At 42.3% G+C, this 12,096-nt stretch overlaps 1 pseudogene; it reads left to right on the plus strand.

Moving 5' to 3' along the window:
* Positions 1–11,448: 11,448 nt before the first annotated feature.
* On the plus strand, positions 11,449–11,826 carry LOC101141092 (membrane protein BRI3-like; annotated as a pseudogene).
* The last annotated feature ends 270 nt before the right edge of the window (positions 11,827–12,096 follow it).

The following is a 12,096-nucleotide window of genomic DNA, read 5'->3' on the forward strand; positions in this document are numbered from 1 at the left end:
CTGGGATTACAGGCATGAGCCACCGCTCTTGCCCCTTCACATCATTATATAGGCAGCCTGTTCTGTTCTAGAACAAACACAGTGACAATCTAATCTCTCTCAAAATCTATAGCCCAACTAAGAACCTGTATCTTTTCCAGGTTTAGGATTGGTTGGTCATTCTTCTGTGGACGCAGCATGTCTGAAATGCTGCCTGTTTTTTTTTGTTTTTGTTTTTTTTTAGACGGAGTCTCGCTCTGTCGCCCAGGCTGGAGTGCAGTGGCGTGATCTCAGCTCACTGCAAGCTCTGCCTCCCGGGTTCACACCATTCTCCTGCCTCAGCCTCCCAAGTAGCTGGGACTACAGGCACCCACCACCACGCCCAGCTAATTTTTTGTGTTTTTAGTAGAGACGGGGTTTCACCGTGTTAGCCAGGATGATCTTGATCTCCTGACCTCGTGATCCGCCCGCCTCGACCTCCCAAAGTGCTGGGATTACAGGCATGAGCCACCGTGCCCGGCCAATGCTGCCTGTTTTTAAAAGTGTTTTCCCAAGTGGCAAAAATTAGTTAATTAAACAGGAATTAAATATGTTCTCAAACCTATGCATTCCACTTATATTTCCTAAGCTTGAGGAAATTGCTGTGACAGTCACTTCCAGACTAAAAGCAGATCCTGCTTGTTCTACATTGACCCATCTGTGGCTTATTGCCCAGTCCACACACCACCCATTATCTGGAACCACACCAGAGGTTTTGGAAGAATTCAAATCCATATAGCAATCCGTGCTGCCCATGTGTGGCTATTTAAATTTAAATTAATTAAAACTAAATACAATTTAAAATTCTGTTCCTCAGTCACACAAGCCACATTTCAAGTGCTCCACAGCTATATGTGGCCATTAGTGACCATATTGGGCAGTGCAGAATATAGAACTATCAATCACAGAAAGTTTTACTTTACAGAGCTTCATTCTATTATAAAAAGATTGCCCGATATCAGAAAATGCTGGTTACTTACTCTCTGACACAGATGTGTACATAATATAAGAGTTTTTCTTATCTCTTGGAACTGAGACTGCAAAAATGAATGAGACCTCAGGAATGCCTTCGGGGGGTTCACTGTCTAGAACTGTGATGTGAATTACAGTAATCTGTTACCTTACTTTTCACTGGCGTTCCAAATTTCCCATAAACCCCCTCAGTGGAGGTTATGACATGAGTGAAAAATAATAATGATGTAGGACTTCTGTAGATGCAGACATTTTCCTGCCATTTTGCATAAAAGGAATTACTCCTTTAACATAGGATTCTGCTTTTATAGGGAGACTCTGTTTAAAGACCAGTTCTTGGCCAGGCTTCGTGGCTCATGCCTGTAATTCCAGCTCTTTGGGAGGCCACGGTAGGAGGACTGCTTGAGCCCAGGAGTTTGAGACCATCTTGGGTGACAAAGTGAAACCATGTCTCTACAAAAAATTTAAAAATTAGCCAGGGATGGTGGCTACATGGGAGGCTGAGGTGGGAGGATCGCTTGAGCCCAGGAGGTTGAGACTGCAGTGAGCCGTAATTGTTTTACTGCACTCTAGCCTGGGCAACAGAGCGAGACCCTGTCTCAAAAAGCAAAACAAAACAAAACACGAAGACCAGTTTTTTCATATGGAGTTCCCTGATTCCACTTCCTCCTGCAACTTCCTTTCTTCCTTATTGGCAGAGCATGGTGGTGAAAGTCCTGACTTGCAATGCCTGGATTCAGATCTCAGTTATGCTATTAATACTTTCTGGCTGTGTGACTCTGGGCAAGTTGCTTAACCTTTCTGTGCTTCAAATTAATCATCAGTAAAACAACCATGATAATGCTACCAATATTAAGAGGTTCTGTAAACATTTCATAACTTAAAACGTATAAAGTGCTTAAAATGGTACCTGCCACGGAGGTAGTGCTCAGTGAATGTCAGCCAGAATTAAGTTATTCAAGTTTTTTTCAGCAAGTAAAGTATCAAATGTCTTGAGCTAAAAGCACAAATATCTCTCCTTCCTAACCTTCTAGAACACTTTGCTTCATTTTTCAGCAGGTATTAAATCCTGCCATCTATTAGAGAGGTCTCTGCACATATCTATCTCCATTACCTGATAAGTTCTTGGAGAGCAGCTTGTCTTTTTCATCTTAGTAGTCTGAGTAGTGCCATTGCCATTCATTAACAGGTTTTTAACTTTTTTTTTTTTTAAATATAGGGTCTCACTATGTTGCCCAGGCTGGTCTCAAACTCCTGAGGTCAAGTGATCCTCCTGCCTCAGCCTCCCAAAGTGCTACGATTACAGGCATGATCCACGCCTGGCCATCTGTTAAAGAAAGTGTAATATCACATTCCTTCCTGAATATTGTGGATCATCAAAACCCTGATATCAAATTATGTTTCTATTTGAGAAATTATTTTGGTATGTCATTTAATTAATTAATTTTTTTTTAATTTTTATTTTTTTGAGATGGAGTTTCACTCTTTTTGCCCAGGCTGAAGTGCACTGGTGCTATCTCAGCTCACTGCAACCTCTGTCTCTTGGGTTCAAGTGATTCTCCTGCCTTAGCCTCCCGAGTAGCTGGGACTACAGGCGTGCACCACCATGCCTGGCTAAAATTTTTTTGTATTTTTAGCAGAGACGAGCTTTCACGATGTTGGCCAGGTTGGTCTTGAACTCCTGACCTCAGGTGATCCACCCACCTCGGCCTCCCAAAGTGCTAGTATTACAGGCATGAGCCACTGCACCCGGCTGTATTTTTATTTTTTTAGAGACAGGGTCTCACTCTGTCACCCAGAGTGCAGTGGCATGATCATAGCTCACTGCAGCCTCAAACTTCTGGCCTCAGGCGATCCTTCCACCTTGGCCTCCCAAAGTTCTGGGATTACAGATGTGAGCCACTGCACCCAGCTGGTATTATAGTTTAAACTTTAGTTTAAATAATCATGCGTGGGTGACATAAGCTGAAGAGAAGGAAGGTTCCTGAAAGAGCCCCAGCAGCTTCAATTTTGCAACAAGTGTTTTCAGACGCGTTCTCTCCCTAAGTATTTAATTTTTGTTACAGACCCACAGGCTCTTAGGCTCCCTGTGTAATGGAAATTAACACGGGACCAAGTACGTTTCCCAGACAAGGCTCTACTTTGGGGCTTGTGCTCAAGCACAAGGGAGGCAGTAGAGGCACAAGGGTTCTCTGGCTGGCAGCCTGAAAAGAGCCAGTAGGGATTTTTTATGAGGCAAAGTGTGGGAATTGACATCAGGGGTAGGGTAAGCAAGGCTAGGGTGGGTTAGAGTGTGCAGGTCAGCATATCTGGTTGCCATAGTTATCTTGAGTACTGGGCCATCTGTGGTCTGGCTGGCAGCAACAAGGCTATAAATCAATTGTTCAGCATTGCTTTCCAAGGTGGGACACTCCACAACCTTGGTTTGCTGTTTGGCTCTCCTAATGACAGTTTCTGGAGTTCTTTAAGTAACAGGCCTGGTTAGACACTATGAGAGCACAGAGGACTGGCTATTTTCCTTTTATGACTAAAGCCTCAGGGTTAGCAGGTACAGCGTCAGCAAGGTAGTAGTGTAAAGGAGGTTTTGAAAAGAGAAGAAAAAAAAAAGAAAAAAATAGGCAAAAGAAGAGCCGCATCTCACTCCAGTTCTGTCTCATTATGACACAAGCCTACCTTAAAAGGCACCAATAGGACAGATCTGGGAGCAGCTGCTCTCTTTATAAGAGTGTATGAATGGCCGGGCATGGTGGCTTACACCTGTAATCCCAGCACTTTGGGAGGCCGAGGTGGGTGGATCACCTGAGGTCAGGAGTTCGAGACCATCCTGGCCAACATGGTGAAACCCCGTCACTACTAAAAATACAAAAATTAGCCAGGCGTGGTGGCGGGCGCCTGTAATCCCAGCTACTCGAGAGGCTGAGGCAGGAGAATTGCTTGAACCTGGGAGGCGGAGATTGCAGTGAGCCAAGATTGTGCTGCTGCACTCCAACCTGGGTGACAGAGTGGGACTCCAGCTCAAAATAAATAAATAAATAAATAAATAAATAAATAAATAAATAAATAAATAAATACAGATTTTAAGCTGTCCCAAAACAAAGATAAATATTGTGTCTTACAATTTATACAGCCATTTTCATAGACTTTTTATTAATTTTATAATGCTTCTGATATTTGTCTATTCATTCTGCAAAAACATTGGGTTCATCTATGTGCCAGGCACTGTACTAGGCACTGATAATACCATTGTCTTACACCTCCTGCTGCCTTCAGTACAATGGAGGGACAGGTTTTTTTTTTTTAGGGGACTGGTTTTAAATAAAATTATATAAGTAATTATTTAAATTACTATTGTGAAAACTGCCATAAACAAGTGTCAAGTGGAATAATTCATCTGGCTAGAACCAGGGTTGGCTTTCCTGAGAAATTAACACCTATTATTATGTCTTAAAAGGTGAATAATTACAACAACCAAAAATTTTCCCTGGGTCATCGTTGTCTTGTTAAATAGGAACTTAAGCAGGATGTATGTCCAATTTGCCTCTTTCCAAAACATCCTCACCAACATACCTCCACATTCATTAGTTTTTCCCAAAAATTCTAAATATTTCACAACTGAAGAGCTGAGACAGCAAATTATGAGGGGCCCCTCATGCTCACCTATATCTTCAGAAAATTTGCACTGTTCTGCTAGTTACACATTAAAATTTAGACTCGTAGGCTGTTAACTGCATGATAAATAGGCTGGTGTTCCAACGTCTCACCAGAAAGACATGGAGGTGGAAAAAGTGTAATTACCTGAGTCCAGAACCTAATTCCTTTTTATATCTAAACTCAAAATATGTTGTGCATCATTTAATAAACAATTTCCCAGGACTCTAACAGCCATGTAGGAGGGGACAAATGTCAAACTTTGGAATTTGGAAAAGGCTTTCACTCTTTGGAAAAACACGCCACTTAAAGGCAACACACTTGGGGCCAGGTGCGATGGCTCACACCTGTAATCCCAGCACTTTGGGAGGCTGAGGTGGGCAGAACACTTGAGGTCAGGAGTTCGAGACCAGCCTGGCCAACATGGTGAAATCCTATCTCTACTAAAAATACAAAAAATCAGCCAGGCGTGGTGACAGGTGCCTGTAATCCCCAGCTACTCGGGAGACTGAGGCGGGAGAATAGCTTGAACCTGGGAGGCAGAAGTTGCAGTGAGCCGAGATCGTGCCACTGCACTCCAGCCTGCGTGACAGAGCTGGGCTACATTTCAAACAAAACAAAACAAAACAAAACAAAACAAAACAAAACTATATATATATGTATGTGTTCATATATATCTGTTTTTTTCACTATCCCCTACATTTTCTAATGACCATCTTGTGGCCAGAAACTATCGTGATTTCAGTGCCCACATTTAAGTGTGTATTTATAATCACATTATTGAAGGATTCACCTTAAGTAACAGTGTTTTAATTTTTGATATGGTATGGGTCTGTGTCCCCGCCCAAATCTTATGTTGAATTGTAATCCCCAACATTGGTAGTGAGGACTGGTGGGAGGCGATTGGATCATGGGGGTAGTTTCAAATGGTTTAGCACCATCTCCCTAGGGCTGTCTCGTGATAGAGTTTCACAAGATATGGTTGTTTGAAAGTGTGTAGCATCTCCCCTCTCTTCCTCCTGCTCCAACCCTGTAGGACGTGACGTGCCTGTTTCCCCTTCCCCTTCTGCCACGATTGTAAGTTTCCTGAGGCCTCCCCAGCCATGCTTCCTGTACAGACTGCAGAACTGTGAGTCAATTAAACCTCTTTTCTTTATAAATTACCCAGTCTCAGGTAGTTCTTTATAACAGTGCGAGAATGGACTAGTACAGCTTTTAGTAAAGTGTTGCTAAAGCTCACACATTCTTTGTGTGTGAGTTCAAATTTTGATAAACACTGGTCTATTCCATATTTTTCTATAATCTCAGTCACTGGTAATAACAGAAACCAGATACATCTACAAGGAAAAATAGCTATGACACCATTTTTGTATAGGACATCCCAATTAACATTAACATTATTAGAAGCTGATTTTTTTCTTTTCTCAGGGGTAGGAATCTATGTGAGAATGAATATTTTCCTTCTCTTCTTTGCCAGGGTCCAGCTCAGACAAAGTAAAGATGCAAGAAACAGACTCTTTAAACAAGATTGTTCAAGTGAGATAATAATTACAGCTATTATTTACAGCTTTCATAGCTGATGAAATATTTATTTTCCAATAGGCCCTGTAGGAAATTGACTACTTTGTATCTAACTTTGCAATCGTATTTTTGCATTCTTTCTTTCATTGACTATAAATATTTCTGTTTCTTCTATACTTTTTCTTTTTTAGGTGAAAGCAAGTTTATTAAAAAGTAAAGTAATAAAAGAGGGGCCGCTCCATAGGCAGAGCAGGGTGGGAGGGGGCTAGTTGGCTATTTTATTGCAATTTATTGATGATATGCTAAACAAGGGGTGGATTATTCATGAATTTTCTGGCAAAGGGCAGAGGAGCTCTCCAAACCTGGGGTTTCTCCCCTATCCTCACCATATAGGGTAACTCTGGACGTTGCCACAGCGTTTGCAAATTGTCATGGCACTGGTGGGAGTGTTTTTAGTATCCTGATACATTATAATTAGCGTATAATGAGCAGTGAAGGTTGCTGTCATCACCTTCTTGGTTCTGGCTGGTTTGGGCTGGTTTCTTTACTGTCTCTTCTCTTAGCAGCAGAATCTTGTTACCTGTTGTTTACTATCTCCTAAACAACAGGTTTACTACCTGTTGTTTACTAGCAGGGTTTTGTGACCTGTTTTTATCTGTCTCCTGTCTTATCAGTAGGGTCATGTGACCCATTGTCTTGGGAACCAGTCCTTACAGACATTATTAAGCTATTTCTTTAGCTGTAAACATCTTATAATCATGGGTTCTCACTGGCAAGGACTGCACCTTGCTGGTTTTAAGATGGAGTTGATTGTAAAATGGTGTCACCTTGGCTCTCCTATGCTCTTGCCTCCTTAACATAATCCCCCCTCTACTTATGAGACAATTCTTCATCTTAAAGGGAGATGAAGGACAAAGGTTGATGTTGTTGTTGTTGCTAGTTTTTTTTGTTGTTTTTGGTTTTGTTTGTTTGTTTGTTTTGGGACAGACTCTCACTGGGTCGCCCAGGCTGGAGTTCTGTGGCGTGATCTTGGCTCACTTCAACCTCTGCCTCTCTGCCTGGTTCAAGCAATTCTCCTTCCTCAGCCTCCCGAGTAGCTGGAATTACAGGCACCTGCCACCATGCCTGGCTAATTTTTGCATTTTTAGTAGAGATAGAGTTTCACCATGTTGGCCAGGCTGGTCTCAAATTCCTGACTTCAAGTGATCCACCTGCCTTGGCCTCCCAAAGTGCTGGGATTACAGATGTAAGCTGTTGTTGTTTTTAGAGACAAGGTCTCGCTCTGTCAACCAGGCTGGAGTGCAGTGACGCGATCACAGCTCATTGCAGCCTTGACTTCCTGGGCCGAAGCTGTCCTCCCACCTCAGCCTACTGGGATCAAAGTCACACTCCACTCTGCCTAGCTAATTTTTCTATTTTTTGTAGAGACAGGGTCTCGTTATGTTGCCTGGACTGGTCTTGAACTTGTGGGCTCAAGAGATCCTCCTGCCTCGGCCTCCCAAAGTGTTGAGATTACAGATGTGAGCTACCACACCCAGCTGAAGGTCATTCTTCTGTAACTTCTTCCTGCTGGCAGTGAACATTGACCTTAGAGACAGGATTCTCTCATAAGAGCTTGCAGTCAGCCTCTAGGGAGGCAGGGGAGCTTCTTGTTTGTGTGATGGCCTGATGATTTGATGGGCGTAGGCCTTGCCTAGTACTGGAGGTGTAAAAATCTCTGGATGCCTGATCTAAGGGACCGAAAGGCAGGATATCTTTATTTCTTGGGTCAGAAGATGGGATGTGTGAGAAGCCTTGCGTTAGCATCATCTTTATCTGGAATTGTTGTAATCTAGAAGACACAGACTTTTACCAAGAGATTAAACAAGCAAGGACCAGATTAGTAATAACAAGATGGCTATCAAAGGTGCTAGGAAGGGCAAAAACTAAGTGAGACTTGAGAGAATGCTTTTAATGGTTGACCAGATATATTTGGAATGGTGCCTTGGTTATATTTATGCAAAATTTCTTCTATACGTCTTTGAATGAGCTTGAATCCCTTGTTGGCTTTCTCATTGATAAATTGAATAAATTTTTTGACACATATTCATTCTATATGTATGTGAGAGTCATGTTACTAGTTTTTGCAATTTATACTTTAAAACCAGTTTGGAGTTCTCACTGAAATGTCCAGGTAGACTCACTTGGCAGAGACAATTAAACTGACTAAAAATTTACCTTATGGGTTGCTGAAATCCAGGTATGTGGCAACACAAGTTTGAGTTGGCTGACTGTTCCCCTGCTTCCTTTTTTTTTTTTTTTAACATTCCATGTTTTTGTTTTTGTTTACTTTGTTGGGCAACTCTATTAATCTGTCTTTTCTAATTTGTGATTTGGGCCATTTCTTTTTCCATTACCCAGATTCAGGAACTAGTGAGTTACACAGGGGGGCTTGCCTAAGACGTGCCCACAGCCACACAGATAAGAAAGGCTACTCGAGTGACTTGCCCAGGTATGCCTGCAATGGAAAATTCTATCCCCTAACACGTGCACAGTAAGGGGAACAAAGGAATATAGAGTAACTCAAGCTAAGGGCCTGCATGTGCATTAGGAGGATGGGGTGGGGCCCCCAGAAGTTTGCACCTTATGCAAATGAGATGCCCAGCCCTCATGGGTTTCTTATAAAAGCCTTTGCATTCAACTGCAAAAAAAAGGCGACCCTTTTCCAAGACCCCTCTCTATCGCAGAAAGCTGTTCTTTCTTTCACCTATTAAATTTCTGTTCTAAACTTCACCCTTGGTGTGTCCACATCCTTGATTTCCTTGGCTGTGAAACCAAGAACTTCAGGTGTCATCCCAGACAACACAGCTGCTTCACTTTGAGGTGGCGGGAGGGGCCGATTTTCAACATTTATTAAATTCTGTGCTATCAATACTGGTAACATGGACTCTTTTAACCTACCAATGTGACATCACTGAATGCAGAGTTAGGAAGAGCTGAGCACAATCGTCTCTCATCAGCCAGTGGGGCCCGGCCACAGCACACCTCTGCTAATGAACCACTAGGCCAGTCTTGGCTTCATAATCAAGAGAGCACCTCATATATTCATGTGTTCTTAGAAAATAGTGGTGTGAGCCATGTCTTTTTCTACAGCATGTTCAAGGAAGTTGTGTGTAATGCACTACCAGACTGGTCATCAGGCACCCTCTATGTATACGAGAACCTGAGGCTCTCTGGGTTCTGAACACGACTGATAATTAATTCCTCACTGTTGGCAACAATAATTAAGAGTCTGGTTTTATTGCCTGTCCCCTTGGTGATCTCTCTTAGGATGATGAGGAACTATTTTCCACTGGGTGAAATATGACAAACAGAAAATATGGTTTGTTAGTCTTTTTTGTTTCTGTTTGTCTATTGTGAATGCAAGCCAATTAAAACAATATTTAATGCTCACTGAAAAGGAGAACAACTCTTTGAGATCTGGCCAGAGTGTTATTGTGTTACCAAGCTGACTTTTGACCTGTGGATGAGATTAGAGAACTGAACTGCATGCTCTCTGATGTCCATGTGTCTGCAATTGAAACAGCCTTTACCTCTTTTGGATGGAAGATGAAATATTAGTAAATTAGGGTATAAAGTATTAATAAATTAGATTATGATTTTTTAAAAAAGAGCTCTGATTTTATTGGTTTATGGAGAATACTAAATGTTTATATAAATTTAATGTTCCTAGAAGTCCTTGAAAATAAAGAAATGAAACTTGTAATACACTACTCAGGAAGTGCCAAGAAAAAAAAATAACAAAGTATTCTCATAGAAGGTTTTGCTCAGGAGCATTTTGATATAAGAAGCTGAGTTCAAAGATCACCAGAATCCTTAGACAAATTAGTTTGATTATGTTTTAAAAAACAGCATTGTCTTTTCTCAATTTTATCAGTATGGAGTATAATACAAACATATAATTTTTAAAAATAAGATTGAGTTTGTTTTCTAATGAAGAGACTAGTTAATCTGAGCTTCCTAAACTTATACTATTTATAGATCAGATAACATTATACCCCACACAATGTTTAAGAATACTGAAAAGATAAAATAATACAATCAATGACACTGAATTATAATTTCTTTCTTTATTTTTTTGAGGCAGGTCTCACTCTGTCACCCAAGATGGAGTGCACTGGTGCACTCTCAGTTCACTGCAGCCTCAACCTCCTTAGGCTGAGGTGATCCTCCCAACTCAGCCTCCCGAGTAGTTGGGACCACAGGCACATGCCACCATGCCCAGCTAATTTTTGTATTTTTAGTAAAGACAAGGTTTTGCTACATTTCTCAGGCTGGTCTTGAACTCCTGAACTCAAGTGATCCACCCCCCTCAGCCTCCTAAAGTGCTGGGATTACAGGTGTGAGCCACTGCGCCTGGCTGAATTATAATTCTGATACATGTTTTTATATCAGCATTAATTATATTTTGTAATGTGTTAGATTAAGCATAATACCTAAAATCTTTAGTTAAATTAAGTCTTTGGACTATAGTAAATTGAATTAATTAATAGATAATCTTTAGATGGCTGGGTAGTTTTGAAGTAAGATAAAACACTGAAGCATAAATCACCAAATATAATTTTGGGAGCTAATATATACTTTTGCTCTTTATTTTTATGAAATAGCATGGCTAGTACTTTGCATTATGTAATTGTGCATGAGCTCAATGTTACCACTTTAAAAGGCGTAAAAAGCACATATCTGATGGTGGGGAGCAGTGGTCGTATTAGGCGCACTTACCAGCTTTGCTGTTGTGCCAAAATGCTTATTTGTGACAAATAGTTCTAAATTACTTGCCACCCCAACCCTGCCCTCACACCTAGTACTTTCTGTAAAAAAGATGGAGTAACAGGACCAGATTAACTCTCTTGCCTTAAATAACTAAAACAGCAAAAAATATGTATTTGAAACAATGGTTTTCACACATTGAATAACAGAACAGAGCAGTAATCCCTGAGAGCAGGAAAACAAATGAAGTGAGCCTAATGATTGACCCAGCTTCCTGCCTAGAGTTTCCAGACTACAGCATAGAGAATATACCTGGGTTGTCAATGAGTTGAGGAGACATTGTCGGGAGTATGGGGAGGCCAATGCAGCCAGGGTTTGCAGAACACAGTGCTGAAGAGGAGTGGGGGAAGGAGAACTCTGCGGATCTGCTGTGAGTGGATCCCTCCGTCCCTTATGCAGGTACTGGTCAGCACACATCTGTGAGGAAGCTCCTCAAGATTAGGGTCCCCACTGGGGCCGACTGAGCTGAGTGGGTCTGCCATGGACCACAAACCTCTGCTGCAGAAGCAGCCGCTGGCCTACAACCTGGAGTCCGTCCAGGTCAACTATGCATGCTGCCTGCACAGCTATGGCGCCACCCCTGCCAGCCCCCGCCAAGGCCCTACCCCTACCTCGTCACAGGGGTACCCACCCGCCACCCCAGGGTCTACAACATCCACAGCCAGACCACCACCTGGTACCCTGCCAACTCCATCATGGTCGTGGGAAGCTGTCCCGTCTGCAGGGTCAGGGGTGCTGGAGGACTGCTTCAGCTTCCTGGGCATCTTCTTGGCCATCATCCTGTTCCCCTTTGGGTTCATCTGCCGTTTTGCCTTGAGGAAGCGAAGATGCCCCAACTGCGGAGAGACCTTTGCTTAAAGGGGACACCACGCCCGGCTTTCCTACACCCAGTTCTCTTTTTCTAATGTAAATTTCGTGTATAGTAGTTTTATATAATTAAGCTTCAGAACTGTTTTTTGTTGTGGTGGTTGTTGTTGTTTGAGTCAGAGTTTCATTCTTGTCATCCAGGCTGGAGTGCAATGGCATGATCTCGGCTCACCGCAACCTCTACCTCCCAAGTTCAAGCGATTCTCCTGCCTCAGCCTCCAGAGTAGCTGGGACTACAGGCACCAACCACCACGCCCGGCT

This window comes from Gorilla gorilla, chromosome 10, assembly GCF_029281585.2.
Source record: "Gorilla gorilla gorilla isolate KB3781 chromosome 10, NHGRI_mGorGor1-v2.1_pri, whole genome shotgun sequence".
NCBI classification, from domain to species: domain Eukaryota; kingdom Metazoa; phylum Chordata; class Mammalia; order Primates; family Hominidae; genus Gorilla; species Gorilla gorilla.